Source organism: Homarus americanus, unplaced genomic scaffold (genome assembly GCF_018991925.1).
Source record: "Homarus americanus isolate GMGI-L3 unplaced genomic scaffold, GMGI_Hamer_2.0 scaffold31037, whole genome shotgun sequence".
NCBI classification, from domain to species: domain Eukaryota; kingdom Metazoa; phylum Arthropoda; class Malacostraca; order Decapoda; family Nephropidae; genus Homarus; species Homarus americanus.
The window spans coordinates 15,122,161-15,146,723 of NW_024722227.1; the positions used below are offsets into that span (position 1 = coordinate 15,122,161).

Genomic DNA, 24,563 nt, shown 5'->3' on the forward strand with positions numbered 1-24,563 from the left:
CAACCTCTCTAAGACAATCACAGGCTTAGCTACTTTACTCAGTTTACAATGGCATAGATCAACAAATTTGGGATGATACACTTGCCGATTACCCCAGAATTATGAGTGTCATAGATATTTCTAAAAAGGTAATTTATGATACTGAGTTATTAAACAAAATATTTTATAAATCTTATACATTGCCATATTCCTTAAACAAGAGACATTGAGCCACCTCTACATATTCTCAATAGTCCTGTAAAGGAAAATGGTTTACAAAGCTTAACCATTGTTATTAGTTCCATCACCTCCAGATGCTCTTATAGCAGTACTGCACTGTGTGGCATATTGTAAGAATAAAAACTAAAGAGTTTTGTTTCCAGACATCTTCAAAGCCAGTGCTGTTGGTTGCTGCCACAAGCAGCATTACCTCAAAGTTGAGATATTCTGGTAGACTTTGATGGTGCCATTGCCAGATGATCATCAACGACTCAATATATTACACCAGTTGCTGTCATCACATCACCACAGACTTAGTAAGTAAAGAAGAGGTTATGGAGGTGACCAAGAGAGCTTATGGATTTTTTGGTACTGATTTAAATGTTCTGATTTGATATTCTTGGCTCAATTGTGTGGAAAGGTTAAATAAAGAGGTAAGATATAACCAGAGTTGTGAAGTAAACAAAAAATTTTGTTTGAGTACTGTACTCAAGTAACATTTTTGGGTATCTACTTTGTAGAAAGTACTAAAAAATTTTAGTACTTTAAATTTTACCTAAGTATGGTTTTCTAATACTTTTACTCCAAAATAATTGGAAAAAAATTCGCGTTACACGCTACAAACAAACAAACAAAGAGTTTTAATGTCTGTGGCAAACTAGTAATATGTTTTTTAATTAATTGTTAACCATAGTAAAAGAGTTGTGTGAGTGGAGTCATGAAGGATACTGTGTGGGTGTAGGGAGACACCACACGGTCACATACCTAGAGGTCTTTTAAGGTGAGGTGAAGTCGAGTCAAGTCAGGTGGCAGTGACCATGACAGCGGACTTTCCTTTTGATCATCTTGTGTCCATTAGCACCTTGACCAACCACCTCACCTAGCCTACCCTCTTATCCCCCCTCTCCCATCAAATCCCTGTGGTTCTAACATGCTTTACTTCATTCCATGTGATATGAAATTATGTAAAGCAATTTTGTGTCTATACATATGTGTGAGAATGGGTGTACATTACACAGTCAATTGAACCCACAGGGTACCACAGAAAGTGAAAACCGCTTAAAGTGAACAACAGAACATATGGGATTAATTCCAATAGAGACTGGCCCGACCCCCAAACTCCACTTTTTCCGACACAATACCTATGTTGTAGTAAAAATAACAGCTAAATTTTATGATGGTATGCTCACACAATTAATATTTAAGAGAAATACAGTTGCCAGGTTAATGTCCATTCAAATAATGGACTCAAATCCCTCCCCCCCCCCATCTTCCCAGCTCACTGGCCCCTACCTCTCTGAGAAATGATTGGGTGAAACACTAGATTTTAACGTTTAGTAATAAATAATACCTCAGACTAAAGTTAGGATAATATAATTGAAATTTCTGGATTCTTTGCAGGTCAGGGAATACTTTGAATGGAAACTTCATATATTTTGCACAAAAGATAAAATACTTGCTTTGTGTAAACCAAATTATTACATTAGATCTAAAATTTGTATGTCTAATGCAATATCCATGATGTTTATATTCAAAATGATCATCATATTGTAAGAATTCCAGCAATGTAAATTATATTCTGGTCGAGTAATTTGTATGAATTTTATGAGCTAAAACAAATATCTTCAGTTAATAAAAAAAAAATATTCTTCCCGACACTATCTGTCAATCAAAGTACCCCAACTTGCCTCCCCCCCTCCTCACACTCACGCCAGCTGGGTCGGTCGGTCCCAACCCTCCCCCCCCACCCCCCACCTTCCCTCCCTACCAGAGAAATGTTGGGTGAAAAAACTAGATTTTAACTTTTAGTAATAAATAATACCTCAGACTAAAGTTAGGATAATATAATTGACATTTCTGGATTCCTTGCAGGTCAGGGAATATTTTGAATGTAAACTTCATATATTTTGCACAAAAGATAAAATATTTGCTTTGTGTAAACCAAATTATTACATAAGATCTAAAATTTGTATGTCTAATGCAAAATCCATGATGTTTATATTCAAAATGATCATCATATTGTAAGAATTCCAGCAATGTAAATTATATTCTGGCCGGGTAATTTGTATGAATTTTATGAGCTAAATAAAAAAAAAAATTATACTTCACCGCGTATATGAGTAGATGCACCGCGGAAAGTGAAAGTCCGGTTCTGGCAAGGTACCGCGTAAATGAGAAATGTAAATGAGAAATCGCGGAAAGTGAAACCGTGTAAATCGGGTAATACTGTATTTAAAATTCTGCTTAAATAATTACATTAAGTACCACTGCCCCTCCTTCTTGCTAGCACCTGCCTGATATTACATGGTGCAAAAAATTCAGCCATTCATCAATTAGAATCGAGGAATGATGTCACAACAACCACACCACCAATTAGAGGGACAGTTCACAGTGAGTCTTGGTCAGACTCAGTTGTTAGATGTTCTGGGTAATAAGTTCTATATACAGGAGAGAACACAAACACCTGTATAGTTTTGTAGGTTCGGTTTACTGGATAAGAGTATGTACACAGAGGTGGGTAGCACTGCTCCCTAGCTAAGCTCTTGGTCAACTACCATAGACGACGTATGGCAAGTGATACATTAGCAGCTTCCATACGTCGCCAGGCACATTAATTAAGCATGTGGGATATGGTAATAACATTGCCACACGCTGCTAGCTAGGCTGAATAAATATAAATGGAGCACATACATAATATACATACATAATACATAATCCAGCATACATAATATACATACACCTCCCTCCCCCCTATACGCTCATAGCAAAGTCTTGAGCGGACCTTTTCTTCTGGATCCGTTCTGAGCGTCGAGGGACTTCATCACTGGGAAGGGTATGGGACTCAACACTGGTGGCGGGGCCAGCAGAAGGCAGTGTTACGGGGCGGAGAAAACGGCGGTTCCTCCACCACACACGACCACTGGGTAACCGCACCTGGTAGTCCCGTGACCTGCCGAGACCCATGACTACGCCTACTTTGTCCCAACGTAGGGAGGTCGGGTCCTGAACACGGACTTGGGTGCCGACACTCAACCTGGGGAGGGAACGGGCGTGGTCGTTGTAGCGGGCGACGACGTCCTGAACACGTTCGGCGGCTCGGCGATCACAATCCTCTGTCTTGGCCTGCCACTCCTTGGAGAAGGATTGAGGGTGAGCAGGGACACAAGAACGAAGGGGGCGTCCATACAAAACCTGGGCAGGGGAGCGTCCGGTGTAGTTGGGTGTGTTGCGGAGTTCAAGAAGACCCCGGTCGAAGGCCTCGCAGTCAATGTTCCCAGAAGGGGCCACCTTAAGGATGAGGTGCTTCAGGGATTTGACAGCAGCCTCAGCGTGGCCGTTGGACTGCGGGTAATGGGGCGATGACAACACATGCCGGACTCCCCATCGGTCAAGGAACGCAGCAAAGTCCCGGCTTGTGAACTGAGGCCCTCCGTCGGTTCGCAGGCGTACAGGAACGCCCACGTCACGGAAGTAGTGGCGGAACTTGCTGATGGTGGCGGCAGACGTCGTGTCATTACCGCCCTTGATGACAACCGGCCAACCAGAGAGACGGTCGACGATAACCAGGAAGGACTTTCCTGACACACAGAAAAAGTCGGCCGACACAGACTCAAAGGGGCGGGTGGGGTTGTCGTCACTCATGAAGGGTACCTGCTGCTGGCTGGGTTGTAATACGTGGCGGGGCTTACACACCTGGACAGCATTGGAGATGTCGGGGTCGATGCCAGGCCGGAACACAGTCTGTCGTGCACGTCGTTTGGTGGCCTCAGCTCCACGGTGACTGTCGTGAAGGCGAGCCAGGGCGTGGGGACGTGATGCAGCAGGGACAACTACCGAAGGAGAGGTGTCACTGGCCAGAGGTAGGGGTAGGGCGGCAGCAGGGTAGTTGCTGCTCCCTTCATGCACCCTGTTGGCGTAATTTACCTCGAGAATCGGTGTTGGGAAGTCCTGGGAGATGATGGCCAACTCTTGACAATGTCTGTAGGACAGCAAGGGAGTCGGGACACCATTATGCACGTCAATCCAGGCCTGACACGACCTGTTGCCAAAGGTGACATGTGCATAGAGTGAACCCAGGGCTGGGGCCATCTGTGAACCATCTGCCATGACGCAGAGGTCCTCGGGAGGCGGTCCTAGATCGCTTGGAGAGAGCCCCAAGCATCGCAAATGCTGGGGACCGATGACTGTAGCATCAGCGCCGGTGTCGGGCAACATCTGAAGACGGGATGACACACCGCCGTAGGTCACGATGGCGCTGATGTACTGGGTGACTTTGGTCCTGGGATGCGAGGAGTACACCCTCCTAAAATGGGTCGGGCTTTGTCCAGGGTCGTCGTGCCTCTGATTTGGCGACTGTGGGCGGCCCTCACTGGTAGAAGGGCGCCGAAGCTTCCGCCGACGCTGTCCCTTGGGTTCGTGGGTAGGGCAACACTTGTCATAGTGGCCCAGACGACCGCACACATTGCACTGTACGTACTTAGCTGGGCACCGCACTGTGAGCGACCAGTGGCCCATACGGTCACAACTGTTGCAGGTAGACTGAGCAGCTGGACACACCTGTGTTCCGTGCTGCTTACCACAGTTGTTACAAAATGAACCGGGCGTGGACGTGGTGGGCGAAGGCGTAGGAGCGGACTTCTTGTCCTTCTTGTACCGGGAAACAGCGCGTACAGCTGTAGGGGGAGCTCGGATGGCAGAGGTGGCACACCTGGCAGCCTCATAGGAGCGACATATCGTCAACACATCCTGAAGAGAAGAGGAAGAGTCGAGGGAGGTGAGGCGTTGGACAAGTTCCTCGTCCTTAACACCCATCAGGATCACCTGCTTCAACTGGGTCTCCTCGCACTGCTGGTGGTGGCCTAAACATATATCTACCTCTTCCGAGGCTCTCTTAAGACGTACATAAAAAGCGTCAAAAGACTCACCCTCCATCTGTCTGCAGCTAAACAATTCCCTCCTGCGCAGAGCTTCATTCTGCTGTCCTTTGATGTGCCGTTGTAGAACGTCCAGTACCTCCTCTACAGACAGCGAAGAGGTTGGGGGTACCTGCAACGTATGTTCTAAGACACGCTGAACTTCCAAGGACAGGCACATACGCAGCTGGATGAGTTGTTTAGGCTGTGACAAACTCTGGAGATCCACCATTGTAGCATAATCAGCCCACCGCCGCCGCCATTCGCGAAAAGTCTGGAAATTTACATCAGGCTCCAAGATGGGCGGTGTTTGAGCTGCTGCTTTAGGTGGGGCTGGGGGGCGTGAAGGAAGCATGGATGAGGTATCTGAACCATTCAGTACCGAGGCAGTGTTAGAGCCAGGGGCTTGGTTAACAGTGAGGCGAGATATCAAGGCTTCAAACCGTGCACTGTCTTCCATTCTCCGTTGGTGGTCTCGTTCTGCCTCTGCTTGCCTTCTGTGCTCATCCGCCAAACGTCTGTGAGCTTCATCCTCGCGTCTCTCATCTCTCATAAACTTCATTAAGGCAATTATCTCTGGAGATAACGCTGAATGGTGAGGTGAAGGGCTGCGCGATGTTGTGGGAGCTGGGGTGTCATGGTCAGCCTGGTCATCCATCTCTGGGGGACTATCATCCGCTTGACTCATCCAGGCGCTGGGTCCACGGCTACGTAAGGCATGAGACATAACTACTTTATCTGTGTACTGTGTCTTAAATCAGTGTTGACCGGTCAGCCCGTCGTATCAACAAGATTTCAGACAAAAAATTTAATTAAATACACAGATAAGTAGGTTATATATATAAAATATATATAAGAAACCGCGCGGTCAGCAAGTGTTAGTACATGTATGTGTGTGTGTCCCAGGCAGGAGAGCGTCTCGCCCCAGCTGTGAGGGGGGGTGGAGGCGGCGCTGTGAGGGAGGGGGGTGGAGATAGGAGTAGCTCAGTCGCTCTCTGTAAACGGTCAGAGGAGGGTGCGCTGAGCTCTACACCCCACAAATGCCCAGAACATGCCGTATACCTTGGAAATCCGTTCGAACAAGGTCACACATGAATGGCACGAAACACACAATGCACTAAACACTTCACAGAAAATCACTGTCACTGACACTGCTCAAAGTTGCGAAATTCTTCGAGGGATGACGCGGGGTTGACCCAAGGCGGGGATCCATCAGCCGGCTTTCCACAAACTTGCACTAATCACTCGTAATAATCCAGTAAAACTACGCACTGCGCCATGTTAGATGTTCTGGGTAATAAGTTCTATATACAGGAGAGAACACAAACACCTGTATAGTTTTGTAGGTTCGGTTTACTGGATAAGAGTATGTACACAGAGGTGGATAGCACTGCTCCCTAGCTAAGCTCTTGGTCAACTACCATAGACGACGTATGGCAAGTGATACATTAGCAGCTTCCATACGTCGCCAGGCACATTAATTAAGCGTGTGGGATATGGTAATAACATTGCCACACGCTGTAGCTAGGCTGAATAAATATAAATGGAGCACATACATAATATATACATAATACATAATCCAGCATACATAATATACATACATCAGTCACTATGGAAGCAACAATCATCCACAAACTCCTCAACTGAAGGACCTTGATAGCTACTTGGAATGCCCAGGGGATGGATGGGAGCTACTGAGGTCTTTCATGACATAATTTGATTTATCTCTGAAACTTAACACCCCACTACCTGCATCTGCTGCTTGTGAGCATCTGTTTAGTCATGCTGGGCTTATTATTTGTTATTTAATTAATTTATTACATCCCAGAGAGAAACAAGCCTAGTCACATGACCATGCAGTCAGACACTAATATATTGGTACTCGTGTCTCACAGGACACGCTAGGACTTGTGATATGGAGACAATATTGATATGATTTAAGGACAATGGGAGTTAGCACCCACCAAAACATGGGTAGCATACAAGAATTAAATCTAAATTATTACAAATAAGTAGGTGGTGATATAGTGGCTAGTGACTCTTCCTGTGGTAGGAGGTCCCTGACAGTGGGACAGTCAAGGCAATAGTGTTGAAGGGTGTTAGTGTTGTTAGTGTTGGGACAATTACAGAGTTCACAGGAAGAGAAGTACAGGTCATCCTCCACCTCAGATACTTGCCAGATAGGTCTGTATCCTAACCTAATACGAGCAGAGATAACATTATGTCTGTGGACCATAAATCCACGTCGACCATACTTGTGTGGATAAGGAAGAAAGTGATCATAATGTTGGGTGGATATATTTTTAGCACATTCACTATTCCCGCAATGGATTGTTGGACGAAGAGCGGCTGAATGTATTCTCTTTCGGTAGGTCATGCTGGGCTTATATTTAGGCCTAAAAGATCCTGATTGGACAGCCATAATTTTGTGAATCAGTTATTGATTAATCTTAATAGAAAGATTTGCAAATAAATATGTGTAATGCTGTGTCTTTTATTTTTGTCTTCAGTTGACTATTTTCTTATAATTTACTGTGGATTTATTTTAATATTTGACACAAATAATAATTTTGTTGTTACTTTTTATTTTCAGTAGTTGAGTATTTTAAGAATGAGATGTTTTTTTTATTTCTACTTCAGTACATTTGTCATGATCGTAATGATGGCTAACCTGTTAAACTAATGATCCATATTACGCTTACACGTCCACAAAACCTTCTGAGTCTCCCAGTGGAAATGTCCTCCGTTCCCCCTGTTTCTTTGATGACGTCACCGAGATGTCATATGTTTGTTGACGGAAGTCTGTAAATTCTTTCTGCTACCGAGAACCTGTAAACCTTTTTTTTTCACCCATGATTAGCAGAGACTCTGATAATCATAGTGAAATTGTGGTAGGGAGGTTAACTGAGGAATGAGTTGATATTCCTGGAAAGGAACTTTAAAATCTGCTCCACGGGTGTTGCAGCAAGACGTTGCGTGTTTGGACCTGTTGCCATCCAACCTTTTGTTATCAATTTAATTCTTGCTTTTCATAGCTCAGTCAGAGCATTGTTTGTAAAGATAATAGTGGGGAATGAAACTGAGTTCGTAGTCTCAGTTTCAAACGTCAGAGTGTTACAGTAACGTAATTCAGTGAAATGGTTGAGTAGGTGGAATCTGTGACTTTAGGGGGGGTGGAAGGCAGCGGTTGCTTTTTGAAACCAGTCAGCGCCATGCTCCTCCACCCACAGGTAGGTCACTCCACCTTCTCCGTGTTGTATTTGCCATTTTTAAGTGATTTGACCTAACTATAGTTTGTTTGTACAAGTGTTAAAGTAATGTAGTTGATGTGCTTTGAGTGAAGTATTTTATGTCCTTAGTTAATGTCCCTTTGAAACATTGAGGTTCGTTATACACCGTCAGTGAGCCGCCATGCTCCTCCACCCACAGGTCCCTAATGCAGCCTAGGCCGTGTCTGTAGCTTGGATGACGCATCCATTAGTCTTGGGAGATGTCTGAGGGCCAGTGGAGTCGAGTGTCCCCGTGAACCCCGACCGTCAGAAGCTCCACTACCACCCATGGACCCCATAGGGGGTAGTATTCCCCTCACGCCCTGCCCCTGTGGTGAACCCGGATCTTCAAGCCCCCAAACTTACTGCCAGCCCCATCATTGGTGGATGAGTACAGTACGTAACTCGGTGGGGCTGTTGGTGTGATGGTGTTAGTCCACCGGAATTATCGGAGTTTGTTGGAAGGTGTCACTTGGTGATGAGACTCCCAGGGTGGCCGCTGGAGTATGGCCCCTGGGGTATTGAGTGTTGTACTGGCAGGTGCCACTGATTTTATTGGTACTAAGGTGCTGTAAGAGTTTATGTGTGTTTTGGTGTGGGTACACCCAGTAGTGATGCAAGTAAATTGAGCCTGAGGGCATGGTACCAGGAGTTCCTGTTTTTGGGTGAATATAACGTCTTCTGTAACCATTTTTTTGTTCAATAAACATTGTATTTGTATGTGGGTCTATGATTCACCTGTAGTATTCACCGTTGTTCTTTCCCTAATACTCGATACTATATTTACATGTACCCATGGGCCTTCCTCTCACGTCACGCTACCAGGTCGGAGTATCAACGTAAGTTGTAAGAGCGCCAAGCCCTCACAGGGGGGGCAGCTTGTGTTGTACGTTCTTACAATTGATGGCCTCAGTGGTTCAGCAGTAAGTAGTAGCAACCGGCGCTCTTACACATTGACATTTCGATACTTGTACTTCTACTTGAGTAACATTTTGCCAATGTAACAATACTTTTACTTAAATAACAAAGTACCAGTACTTTTTACAACTGAATATAACCCATTTGAAATATAAAATGTACTATCGTGCACAAAAGTCGTGTCCACTACCCAGCCACAGTGAGGTTTCGAATAGCCTCGAGTCTGAAGTTTCGAAACAGCTGGGCGAAATGCTATGGTCGGCCAACAGATGTCGCCCACTGTAGTATGTGTGGGGGGGAGGGGGTGGAGGAATAGAGAAGGTGGGGGCTGGATGAGAGGCAGGTTTATTTATTATTTATACCACCATAATTTCAAGCTGCCTTTTTAACTACGTTTTGTCTTACAGTTGTTTCTTTATGGTTACGAATTCATGGAACAGGTGCAGTGTCCTGGGTTCTTATTGCCGCTCAGGTCACAATGATACTTATAAAGAATGGAATATATAAATGATAAAAGTGAAATATGCAAGGATCAGTTAGTTTTACTCAAAGACCACGTCACAATTTTGTTGTTATTCCGACAAAGAGATTTGGTAATATTTATTTATATTCCACCCATCCTTTACTTAATAAATATTTGTGATTACAGTTGTACCCCACTTAACGCGGTCAATTGAACCCAGAGGGTCCCGCGTTAAGTGAACAACAGAACATATGGGATTAATTCCAATAGAAACCGGCCCGACCCCCAAACTCCACTTTTTGAAGGCACATACCTATGTTGTAGTAAAAATAACATCTTAATTTTATGATGGTACATGCACACAATTAATACTTAGAAATAGAAAATACAGTCGTAAGTTAATGTCCATTCAAATAATGGGCTCAACTCCTCCCTCTCACACTACACTGCAGCTCTTCCTCTCCAGAGGCACAGGAAAACCACTAAATTTTAATAAATATTACCTCAAACTAAAAGTTAGGATAATACAATGAAATTGACATTGCTGGATTCCTTGTAAGACCAGGAATATTTTGAATATAAATGTCATATATTTTGCACAAAAGATAACATAGTTACCTAGAGAAAAATTTTTATCTAAAATTTGTATGTTTAATGAAAAATATATGATGTTTATATGCAAAATGATCACCAAATTATAAGAATTCCAGCAATGGAAATTATATTCTGACCGGGTAATTTGTATGAATTTTATGAGCTAAAGCAAATATCTTCAGTTAATAAAAAAAAAAATAATCTTCTCAACACTATCTGTCCATCAAAGTACCCCACCTTGCCTCCCCCCCTCATCCAACCGCGCGGTCAGTCCCAACCCTCCCCCCCACCCCCCACCAATCCTCCCTTCCAGGGTTTTTAACATTTAGTATTAAATAATACCTCAGATTAAAGTTAGGATAATATAATTGACATTGCTGGATTCCTTGTAAGACCAGGAATATTTTGAATATAAATGTCATATATTTTGCACAAAAGATAACATAGTTAATTTGAGAAAAATATTTTATCTAAAATTTGTATGTCTAATGCAAAAATATGATGTTTATATTCAAAATGATCATCAAATTATAAGAATTTCAGCAATGTAAATTATATTCAGACCGGATAATTTGTATGAATTTTATGAGCTAAAACAAATATCTTCAGTTAATAAAAAAAAAAATTCTTCACAGGGTAACAGATGGTCGGTCGGTCCCTCCCTCCCCTCCACCCCCCACCAACCATCCCAAGGAGATGTGTGGGATAACCACTAAATTTTAATAAATAATAACTCAAACTAAAGTTAGGATAATATAATTGACATTACTGGATTCCTTAGAAGAATATTTTGAATATAAATGTCATATATTTTGCACAAAAAGATAACATAGTTACTCTGAGAAAAATTTTATCTAAAATTTGTATGTCTAATGCAAAATATATGATGTTTATATTCAAAATGATCACCAAATTATAAGAATCAGCAATGTAAATTATATTCGCCGAAGTTGTATGTGAATTTTATGAGCTAAAACAGGCAGTCAGGCAGGGTAGGGTGGGGGCAAATCTAAAATAATAGCGCCTGCTCGGGCGGACACTCACCGCGTATATGTGGAAAAAACTGTTATGAAAGTTCAGTTCTGAGGCATCACGATATGATAAACGCTATGAAACCGCTTAGGCGGGTAATACTGTATAATACTGTATGTGCAATATTATATAATTATATATTTATGTTAAAAGAGGTGGAGGGAAAGTTATCAGTATTGTAAAATAGTATCAGACTTAATCTAGGGTGAGACTTCCAATTTTTTCCGTTCCAGTGTTTAAACACCTCACAATATGCAGCCTTCCATATATTTTGGAGTGTGCCTGTCATCGCTAATATTGTGTGTGCTGAACATCGCGAGCATTTCAATGATGGTAGCAATTGTAACTACAAGTATATAATTATATTGTGTTACAAGACAAACACATTCCACGACGCGGTCAAGGGCAGATCATTGTATACCACACCAATACATAATTTGTCGCTGTTCAGCTACTTTGTTATGAATTTTCATGGCGTAGTTTAAGACATTGAGTTAAGAACATGGATTTAAGATAACACTGAAAGGTGAGTTAATATATATTAATTGTATTTACAAACAATAATTAAAATCCAAACAATACATCAATACACACATGTTAGTATTTGTCTAGCCACCCATTGCATTCAAGACTTCATCAAGGCGTATTAGGGGATGGAGTCGACCAGCCGCACACCCCTGGTCGCCGGCGTATACTCTCCCACACGTAAGCTTTTGGCCTCTATTGCTGCGCAGGTTCGCTGCTCCCCCAATATCCCAATCAATGCTTCATCATGGCCCAAATATGTTCAATCGGGATTAATATCATATCCTAGTGTTGGCCAGTCGATGACCCCCACTCAGGGTGATCCTGAGGTAGTCCTCACTATGTTGCTGGTATGAATGGGGACTGTTCTCATGAACCAGCCTGATTGTGTGGGGGGCTGGAACTGCCATAGTCTGACTGTAGGAATTAGCACTTGCTCCAGGAAGTCTACATATCGCTCACCAGTGAAACTGCCATTGATCTTGACCGCCCTCAGTTCACTCCGGCCCATGTGCCCACATCCACCCCCAGAATGACACTGACACCCTACCACCACCGGCGCAATGTTGAATGTGTTTCTGGGGGGTCGCCAGCACTGCCTTGCTCTCGGCTCCCACTGACCTGAACACCGCTTCATCGGGTAAATATAATGGTTCTCCAGCATTCTTCTATTTGGAAGGTGTTCCAATGCAGTCGAAGTTGACACTCCCAGAGTAGGTGCGCCACCCTTGTGAGCTGGAATATGGCAGTCGATCCCGCTTCATGAAGTCAAGGCCCGTCACAAGTGATGGCAGGCAGTTGAGGGCTCAGATTTCTTGTGTGTACGCTCCACTGATGTTTGTATTGGATATGCCGCTGGTAGTTGTTAATGACCATGGCTGGCCCATCCTGGCTTTACGTTATTCGTGGCCTCCCACTTCGGAGGTTTCGCCTCCACTGGAGCCCTCTTCCTCCCCACTGGCGGATCCACCTCCCAATCGCCTGGTGCTCCTTCCACTTCGACAGCATTGTTCGCATAGCTGCCCCTGCCTCCACATCTCGATGATTTGGCCTCGCCAGCAATCACTGATGAATTTGCCTGCCCTGCAGGCATATCTGAAATGGCAGAGTAATATTATGTTGTGGTAACTGATGCAGGCTTTTATATACTAGGAATAAATTAATGGCATTAGTAACACCTAGGTTCAGTATTATTACCTGACATGTAACGTATTGGTGTAAATCTTTTTGGATCAATCTGCTCAAGAAACCCTTCTATTTCATGTATTCATAGTGAACCGTAAGTGATGTCCTCCCTCCCCCAAACTCCACTACCACCCTTTGCTACTGTAGAGTGAATATTCGCCAATAATCATCATCATCATCAAAATTTAGTTTAACCAGACCACTGACAATTCATTTGAGTCTCTCCTAGGGCTGGCCAGAGGGATTAGTTAACATATACTTGTTTCTATAATTTAGTGTTATATTGTTTGGAGGAATATAGATGGAAAAGGTCTAAGGTCTAAACTGAACTTTAGGAAAATTCTAGTCTGTCAAAATATCTACATTGTAGGGTTAGTGAAGCACATTGTTCGATACCGATTATAAATAGGCATTCAATGAGAATATGTTGGAGTGTTATTTGTGTTCGGCAGTTGGAGCATATAGGTGGGCTCCATTAGGAAGACATGAGTTGGCCATGTGTCAATCGGCGTATGCCCACTCTTAGACGATTCAAAATAGTTTCGCGGATGTCGAGAGGATTGTTTGATGGTGACCAAGATAAACTGATGATTTGATCATTTTTAGCTCATGACTTGTTGGTTCATTTTCTCCCAGGACTTTTGCCAATCGTCAAATATTAATTGTTTATAGGTAGTTAGCTTCACCGATAATCAAAAATATATGGTTTTCCAATTGCTTTCATATATTTCTTGACAATTTTCAGCTATGACATGTTCGCCCCAGATTACATATACGTTAGGGTTCGTTATATAAAAAACGCTTTTTTCTTCATGTTCATTGAGTCGCTCTGAATTCCATTTCTGCTCAAAATACTACATTACTTCCAACCCAAAACTCCCCAGGTTAAATCAAAAATATAACCGAATAAGGTAACGCAAGGCAAACGCGATAGTACATCAAACACCATATTTTTATGGTGAAGTTAACTAAGGAGCTCATATAACTACTGTCATAATTGAAATAGGGTGTCCCACTAATTACAGCAGATATTTGTAGAGGTGAAAGATTATGTGATGAAACTTTTATACATACAGTTAGTAACTTCACTTTAACGCGGTCAATAGAACCCAGAGGGTCCCGCGTATGAACAACAGAACATATGGGATTAATTCCAATAGAAACCGCCCGACCCCCAAACTCCACTTTTGAAGACACATAACTATGTTGTAGTAAAAATAACATCTTAATTTTATGATGGTACATGCACACAATTAATACTTAAGAGAAATAGAGAAATACAGTCGCCAAGTTAATGTCCATTCAAATAATGGACTCAACTCCTCCCCTCTTCTCACACTAACACTGCCGCCTCTTCCCTCTCTGAGAAATTTTGGGGAAAACTACTAAATTTTAATAAATAATACCTCAAACTAAAGTTAGATAATACAATTGACATTGCTGGATTCTCAGGTGATTAGGAATATTTTGAATATAAATGTCATATATTGCACAAAAGATAACATATTTACTCAGATTAAACATTTTATCTAAAATTTGTATGTCTAATGCAAAATATATGATGTTTATATTCAAAATGATCACCAAATTATAAGAATTCCAGCAATGTAAATTATATTCTGACCGTAATTTGTATGAATTTTATGAGCTAAAACAAATATCTTCAGTTAATAAAAAAAAAATATTCTTCACACACATATCTGTCAATCAGTACCACCTTGCCTCCTCTTCCAACCGGCCAACCTCCCCCACCCCCACCAATCCTCCTTCAAGAGAAAGGGTGGTGAAAAAATAAATTTTAAATTTTGTATTAATTAAATACCTCAGATAGTTAGGATAATATAATTGACATTGCTGGATTCCTTGTAAGACCAGGAATATTTTGAATATAAATGTCATATATTTTGCACAAAAGATAACATATTTACTCAGAAAACATTTTATCTAAAATTTGTATGTCTAATGCAAAATATATGATGTTTATATTCAAAATGATCACCAAATTATAAGAATTCCAGCAATGTAAATTATATTCTGACCGGTAATTGTATGAATTTTATGAGCTAAAACAAATATCTTCAGTTAATAAAAAAATATTCTTCACAGGGTAACAGATGGTCGGTCGGTCCTCTCCTCCTCCCCCCCACCCCCCCACCCCCCACCAACCGTCCCAAGGAGATGTGTGGGAAACCAGAATATTTTAACTTTTTGTAATAAATAATACCTCAAACTAAAGTTAGGATAATATAATTGACATTGCTGGATTCCTTGTAAGACCAGGAATATTTTGAATATAAATGTCATATATTTTGCACAAAAGATAACATATTTACTCAGAGAAAAAATTTTATCTAAAATTTGTATGTCTAATGCAAAATATATGATGTTTATATTCAAAATGATCACCAAATTATAAGAATTCCAGCAATGTAAATTATATTCTGGCCGGGTAATTTGTATGAATTTTATGAGCTAAAACAGGCAGTCAGGCAGGGTGGCGGGTGGGCAAACAAAAATAGCGTCTGGGAGCCGACACTCACTGCGTATATGTGAAAAAAATCCGTGTTAAGTGAAAGTTCACTTGGCGAGGCACCGCGATATGAAAAAATGCGTTATGAAACCGCTAGGCGGGTAATACTGTATATGGATTTTTCGGTTTATTAGCCGTGAGGTGGATTTTACAATTACGTAAGGCAACCATTACAAATGGCAGAGTCGAGGCGGGAGAGATACCGAAGCATGAGAAGGAAATATAGGAAAGGGGAAGAAGGTTTAGTAGTGAAAGAATGTGGGTTAAACCGAACAGACTTTAGGATGAGAGAAAGTGTGTGGCCTTCTGCCCACTGCATGGTATTGGGTGGTAGGTTGGGGATGAGCTAAGGGAGGGGAGAAAGGATGAGAAAGAAGGTGAAAGGAAATGGAGGGCCCATCCCTATTTGGGTGGGGTGCACCTCATCTTTAATTTGTTTGGAGGACCCATTCATTATTTTTTCTGAGTAGGGTTACACTTTTTATTATAGGTAGAGGAAATGGATGGAGATAGAGACGGGTGGCTCAATATCATTTTTCACCTCTACAAATATCTGCTGTCACTCATGGGACACCCTGCAATAGTATAAGGACGACATGGGCTATGCTGACAAATTAATGTGACTTACCTGTTGGTGACGACGATGGTAGGAATGAGACTCCGGCATGTTTCAGTGTTCGACATCATCTCCTTCCCTGGTGTGTGCCAACCTTGGTAACACTTTTGTATTCTCCGTGAATAGTGGTAGTCACGGAGAATTAATTACTGGTGTGCCCATCAGTCTCACCGTCGTAGCCATGAACGTAGAAATATGGTCGTTGTAGTGCTTTTATTTACCGTTACACATCTCTCACCATGCTTAATAATATTAACTATCTTCATGACATTCTTATTGTTATCAGTGATTATGAATCCACGATGTTATGCTCCACCTACACAAAGCCTGTTACTAGACTAACCCCCACCTCCTCTATTCCCCCACACACACACTACAGTGGGCTACATCTGTTGGCCACCATAGCATTTCCAGTTGTTTCAACTTCAGAACTCAAGGCTATTCGAATCCTCACTGTGATTGGGTAGTGGACACGACTTTGGTGCACGATAGTTCTTATATAACATATCCCTCTTATTGAAGATTGTTGTCTTAGGTGGAAGACTTGGAATAATAAGATTACCAGTGTCGAATACAGTACTGTATACTGAGCTGTAGTGTCCCATCCCCTGAACAAGAAAAGTACTTTAGAGTAGTACAGTATTGAGGTGTTGTTAAGAATACTGTAGTTGTAGTACACCGTCAGCTTCATGTGTGTAGCCAGAAGGAGATAACTTCTTATAAAACAAAACGGATCTTTCAAGAAAAATACAGGAAAGCTGAGACATGACTACAGTACCCCTGTAAGGCAGTGTCACCCTTTGTTTGTAAGTGTAAAGAGTGGTCACCAGGGTAGGGTTGACTGCAGCAATCCTCAGCAGCTTAGAGGAAGTGTTATAAATACTTGCCATAGTGTTTTCTCCAATGTATTCCTGACATTGGGTACAAACTCACAAGATCAGTACTGTACAGGTATCCCTCATTTAATGATGGGGATGTCTTCCTGAAAACTGAATGTGAAGCAATATTATCACTAAACAAGGGATAACAAGGAATATTATCTGTTGAAATGGCATGTTGCCATTGTTACATGCAATGAAACTATAAAAGTTGTGGAATAATCATTACAAAACATTAATGTGACTTAGAAATTAAAGAAAATATAATAGAAAACTATGAAATAAATAAAATTAAGAGCATGAGTGTTTATGTATGGCAAGTGATTGTATGCGTGGTCTTGTGGAGGCTGTGGACTTGCTGTCTAGCCACCTAGTGGCACTTAGAGTGGGTGAAGCTGAATTGTGAGCTGTTATTGTTCAATTCATAATTTCAGGTAGATATACATAATTTTTTTTTCTGTTACATGCACACTCAATCGTTCATACTATTATTTATTATTATTATTATTATTATTTTTATTTATTCTTCACCTTTACTGGTATATTATACACAGAGTTGTAAAGTAACCAAATAAATTTACGAAGTATACTGTACTCAAGTACGTAACATTTTTGGGTATCTACTTTTAAAAAGTACTAAAAAAATTTAGTTCTTTTATTTTTACTTAAGTATGGTTTTCTAATACTTTACTACAAACCAATTGAAAAAAAAAATCGTTACCCATTACATGCTCCAAACAAACAGACGAAGAGTTTTAATGCCTGTGGCAATTAGTAATGTATTTTTAATTAATTAATCAATAATTAACCATAATAAAAGAGTTGTGTGGGTGGAGGGTATGGTATGGGTGGAACCGTGAAGATTAAGGTGTGGGTGTGGGGAGACAATGCAGTTACATACCTAGATGTCTCGTGAGGTGACATCAGGTCAGGTCATGTGGCAGTGGCCATGACAGTGGACTTCTCCTTTGATCTTCTTGTGTCCATTAGCACCTTGACCACTCAACTCACCCAGCCGACCCTCTTCTCCCCCCTCCCCCATCAAATCCCCACTCTTCTCCCCCACCTTTCCTTCAGGGGCTTAGTCTTTCTGTTAGACGTCAGTTGCTCTTTGCATGTACACTCACACGCCATAGTTTCGATGCACCCTCTACCCCTACTCCCGGCTCAAGGGAAGTCGTATTCAGGGCTGCAAACTGAACGGTCCCTCTTGTATAATGATGTTAAGCACTGTCTAGTGATGGTAAATAAAGTGTTGTGAAGTCACTAAAAAAAATGTATCGTGCATACTGTATATTCTCTCAAATATTACATCATAAACTGCTATTCGTACAATCCAGCGAAGCTTCGAGCTACCACATTGCACCACTGAATGATGGGTGGGGACGTTCGGTATGAAGCCAAGGCTACGACTTCCATCGAGTCAGGAGTAGGGGTAGAGGGTGCATCAAAACTAAGGTGCATGAGTGTACCTGTACCTAAAATGAATTTCCACGAGGCTGTGATTCTAAAATGCTTTACATAATTCCATCTTAGATATAAAGTAGGTATCTATATATACTATATGTGTGTGAGACAGAGTGTAATTAAAATTCTGCTTAAATAATTACAGTAAGTATCCCTCGCCAGCACCCGCCAGATGTTACATGGAGCAAGAAATTCAGCCACTCGCTAATTAAAATTGAAGAAGGACAGTTCACAGTGAGTCTTAGTCAGACTCATTCACTATGGAGGCAACAATCATCCACAAACTCCTCAACTGAAGGACCTTGATAGCTACTTGGAATGCCCAAGGGATAGATGGGAGCTACTGAGGTCTTTCTCAACATTATTTGACTTATCCCTCAAGCTTAACACCCCACTACCTGCATCTGCTGCTTGTGAGCATCTGTTTACTCATGTTGGGCTATTTATTTATTATTTAATTAATTTATTACACCCCAGGGAGAAACAAGCCTAGTCACATGACCATGCAGTCAGACACTAATACATTGGTACTCGTGTCTCACAGGACACGCTAGGACTTGTGATATGGAGACAATATTGATATGATTTAAGGACAATGGGAGTTAGCACCCACCAAAGTGTGGGTAGCATACAAGAATATCAGGAGGTCCCTGACAGTGGGACAGTCAGGCAATAGTGTTGAAGGGTGTTAGTGTTGGGACAATTACAGAGTTCACAGGAAGAGAAGTACAGGTCATCCTCCACCTCAGATACTTGCCAGATAGGTCTGTATCCTAACCTAATGTGAGCAGAGATAACATTGTGTCTGTGGACCATAAATCCACGTCGACGATACTTGTGTGGATAAGGAAGAAAGTGATCATAATGTTGGGTGGATATATTTTTAGCACATTCACTATTCCCGCAATGGATTGTTGGAAGAAGAGCGGCTGAATGTATTCTCTTTCGGTAGGTCATGCTGGGCTTATATTTAGGGCTAAAAAAGTTCTGATTGGACAGCCATAATTTTGAGAATCAGTTATTGATTAATCTTAATGGAAAGATTTGAAAATAAACATGTGCAATACCATGTGTCTTTTATATTTATCTTACTTAACTATTTATTTTAAATTACGTACTGTGGATTTATTTTAATATTTGAGTCAAATAATATTTTTTTATTGCTTTTTACTTTCAATGCTTGAGTATTTTAAGAATGAGATTCTTTTTTGTTTCTACTTGAGTCCATTGACATTTGGATACTTTCACTTCTACTTGAGTAACATTTTGTCAATGTAGCAATACTTTTACTTGAGTAACAAAGTCCAGTACTTTTTGCAACTCTGATTATACATGTGGCACAGTTTAGCTGGGCAGTCACCAAGCTGACTCAAAAGACATGTGTGGCTGCTGCTTGTATGCTGTGACATCACGTAGGGTGTGTATATGTGGGAAGTAATGTGTGTGGAGGCGGTCGGTTACTGGGCTATAACTGCATGACCAAGTCCCCTCCCAATGTGACTTCATGTCTTACACACAGCCAGTGCAGCAGCCACTGTCTGTGAGTCAACTGGGTGACTGCCTGAACTGAGTCATAATTCCCAGAGGATGGTTTGAGTGAGGAAGGGACTAATTTTTTTTCATAAAATATGTGCTTTTGTGTTCTATGATATGCTTTGTATAAATTTTATTATTTATCATAGCAATAAATATGGCAGCTCATCCCCATTTTGCGTGGTAATCAAAATTACGTTTCCAGCTGATTTGGGTGGAAATTTAATTTTTATGATTATTTCATTTTGGTGCTGGTTAGTTGACTCTGGCATTCTACTGTAAATTGAATTAATTTATTCTTTTGAGTTTTCTTTTTGATCCAAATAATATTGTTTCAGTCTTTCCAAGATGTAGGGATAATTTGTTGTCTCTGAGCCATTGTTTGCAGACTCCAATTCAGATGATAACTCTTTAGCTACAGTATATCATTTGGATCTTAACCTGATACTAAAGGACACTGTCATCAGCACAATACAAAAGTTTACAGTTAACACTAATGGACATGTTATTTACATAACACAGGGAGATCAATGGTCCTAGGATACTCCCTTGTGGAATTCCATAGGCTATTGTCATGGTTGTTGACTCGGTATTATTTGCAGTTGCAGTTTGTTTCCTGTTAAGATAAAATTTAATCCAGTGAATCAATTTAGAGGTTAAGGATTAACTTAGTGGTACAGTATTACGAAGCTTGATATAGAATATGCTTGAGGACCCAACTGGTACCTGACCATCGACCCGTGTTTCGCTGCTGCACGACCACTGCTCCACCCCTGTAACTCGATCTCCCAACTCGATGTTCCGGACCTCGAGTTATGGATCGTGGATACATTGGATGGCCCATAGCTTGGGCTCATGGTTAGGCTCTCCGGAGCTCCGTATCTGTGTTGTTCAGATCTCGAACGGAGTTGTAATGAAGCGGTGCACGAGGGAGGAGGGCAGAGCATTACGGGGCGGACGAGGGTGTGGAGCTAGTGGTCGGTGGTCGGCGGAGCCGGTTGTTGTTGAGAGCAAATTGTGTTACTCTGGCTTAGAATGTAATGTAAGTTCATAATATTTATGTACATTTCTATGAAGTAGGATTAGGGTGATTGTTATGGTATTGTTTTTTATTCATGTAACTGTTGTATGAGTGTGGCGATTGTTATTGTTTGATTATTGCTGGTTGTTGGTGTTTCTTGTCAATATATTGTACATTCCAACATTGCGTTTGCTACTCCTCTCCTATTGTGATGTAGAATGCCTGAGTAAGACTGAATAGTGCAGGAGCAATAGGCTAAACATGAGGTGGAATGTAAGTAAACAGAACGTTCGAGTCTGTGGGGGTCGGTTACCTCCCGGTTCCTGGTAAGGTGTCCAGCTCAGGAACATAAGTATGTAACAACAGTATATATTTTAAGTTAAAGATATGTGTAAGGGTAGATGGTGTAGTTTTTACACTGTAGAGGAATGAAGTGATCACCTCAAGAATAGACATCCCAGCACGTGGGATATAACACGATTCCATTGTCAATGGTTTAAGTGTAGTGTGGCTCGGGGTTATGCAATGTTTACAGTTCACGTTCGGCATCACATATTCAATTAATTCGTGTGTTTTGTTTGTGAAGTGTTTTTTGAGAGGTACTCTGTAAATTTATTTATTTTTTGCAAATTTAGCTGTTACCCATAAATACTGTATGAAAAGAATAAGTAAAAAGAATGTTTCGCAGTGAGGACTAATAACGGTTTACACCAGCGCTCTCTGTTTACATCATGTGATTGGTTGAATCGCGCGGTTTCTGTCGATTGCTCTGTGAAGTGTCCATGATTTTCAAGTTTTCTCCAATTTTGTTGTGTTAGCCATGAATATGGAAAGACAAGGTAAGAAGAATGTTTCCAAGAAGCATTCTGGTGATCGAATTGCCGGTTGTAAAGGTAATTTAAAGGCTTTAACACTATTGCCGGAACAAGCTTGATTGTTAGCAAATCTGTGAGATCACGGTCAAAGTAATATGCACTTAACCCTATTTTCTCCATAAGCCCTGTCATTTTTATTGCGCGAATATCTACAGCGCAATGTTTCACAAGAACGCAACTATCACGTTGTAGCACAAATGACCGTACTATACTCAAATGTACTAAATAATTACTAAATTTTTTATGTCTAGTGCAAACTATAGCATGTTTATATTCAAATTAATCACTGTCTTACAATAATTCCATTAATGTAAGTTATATTCTCCTCGGTTAATTCAGTGACATTTTATAAGCGAAAAACTGATAAGACACACTGGATTAATGTCCCCGCCGGCTGGTGACTACCTCACCTAACCTCACCCCCCACTCCTCCCCCTGCCTGGCTGTCAACACATCACCTCCCCCTTCCCAGGGGTGAAGGTAGTTTTAGGCTTAAAATTTTTATCTTATAAAATGTCACAGACTAAAGTTAGGAGAATATAATTTGCATTGCTGGAATTCTTGCAAGATAGCGAATAAGGGATTGTAAACCTGTATTACATTACAGTAGTGATTTATGAGTTCTAGTGTATCTGGGTAGACTCAGTCGGGGCAGGGGGAGGGCCAACATAAAGCAATGAAAACTAAGTTGAGAGAGCAAAGTGAAAGTGCTTGGAGAGTCAGACGAGAAGCGGGCGATGCGCGGCGCCAGTGAGACCACCCTCTCACTTCAGCTGATTGCTAGTAAACAGACCGTTTTGCATCCTGTAATTTTAGCTGTGTTGATTTATGAGTGTTTGTTTTAACATAATACTACAAAAAACAATGTTTTGTTTATTCTAGGAGATGGGCTGAGGTGTATCTGGGTTGACTCTCAGTCTTTTTAGTATTTTGTGTTTCTCTCAAGTACAAGTTGTACCTCTCTAGTCCAGCATTCTGTGGTCCGGAACGATTTTAGTTTGTCCGATACGTAGATAGGCAGCTTTTTTTTTCTTTCTTTTTTTTTTTTTTTTTTTGCACTTATCTGAATTATTATTATTATTATTATTACAGGAGTATTAAATTTTTGCCCCTCAGGCCCCAATGTGGGTCAGTGACCTATGCCCGGGTGGGCTAATCCCCGTAAAATAACAACAACAACAAAGCCGCGGGAAATTAAGGTTTGTTTACATCCGGCAGTTCGGCTGCTCTCTCTCTCTCTCTCTCTCTGCTTGTCTATACAGAGTACAACATTTAACCCTTCAATTATGTGAGCAGTAAATAAGTGTTGCTTTCATATTCTTATGTAGAGTAATGACGATATGTTTTCACATGTGCGCACTTACATACGCGAAGTCTCACTTATTTTTTACCATTTATGGTTAGCTACTTATATTGTTCCATTTATTAGCATTAAATAACATTACAGGTACTTCAAACAACCATATTTATTTTTTTTTCATTAATTTTACTACAGCTACAATCAGGGTCTTATTTTCTTCAGTTTTATATGTAGAACCAATCAGTCACTGTAAGCTTTTGTAAGCTTTAACATAAACAATGCCGGCAGCCGTTTCGTCTTCTCGTGTGTTTTAATATTCCACGCATTATTAATAAATTGTATTGTTAATTTTGCACACACAAACATTAATTCAATAAAAACAAATTCAGAAACATTAATTAAAATATATATGAACAGTAAATAAGTGTTGCTTTCATATTCTTATGTAAAGTAATGACGATATGTTTTCACATGTGCGCACTTACATACGCAATCTCTCTTTTTTCTTTACCATTATCGTTAGCTACTTCTATTGTTCCATTTATTAACATTAAATAACATTACTTAAATGAACCATATTAATTTTACTACAGCTACAATCAAAGTCTTATTTTCTTTTGTTTTATATGTAGAACCAGTCAGTCACTGGTTCTGTAATCAACGAAAACAATGCTGTGTCATTTCCTCGTGTGTTTTAATATTCTACGTATTATTAATGAATTGTATTGCTCATTTTGCACACATAAACATTAATTCAATAAAAAAGACATTCGGTAATAAACAATAATGAATCTTTTGTACATAAGAGAAATGACGCTGTTTACATGATTATGCACGTCGTCTGCACGTTGGCAGGCCGTTCAAACCCGTCAAAATTCAAGTTTCCGCCGTCAAAATTTTTATTAAATTTTTTTTGTGTTCCAATAAAATACGTTGAATTAAAAACTCGCGAAATTTGAGATGCTACAATACGACATTTAACCCTTCAATATGTCTTCAAAGAAACCATGATGCAGAGAAAGTGGTGCTAGTGCTTCCAAGCATAAGCACAAGTCACTATCTATCCAGGAAAAGTGTGAATTTCCATGGTCCGGCACCGGTCAGGTCCCAAGGTTGCCGGACTAGAGAGGTACAACCTGTACCAAACTTAATTATTCCATTGAAACAACACTTCGATTTAGTGCGAATTCGGTTTAAAGCGACCTCTTGGAACGTATCTCGTGCTATATCGACGTTCTACTGTAAA

At 40.9% G+C, this 24,563-nt stretch overlaps 1 long non-coding RNA gene across 1 annotated transcript; it reads left to right on the forward strand.

The window, feature by feature from the left end:
• The first annotated feature begins 365 nt into the window (after positions 1-365).
• On the forward strand, positions 366-21,323 carry LOC121862395. Its single transcript, XR_006088223.1, has 2 exons — positions 366-515; positions 18,734-21,323. It is a non-coding gene; the product is annotated as an uncharacterized LOC121862395 (long non-coding RNA).
• Positions 21,324-24,563: the final 3,240 nt, after the last annotated feature.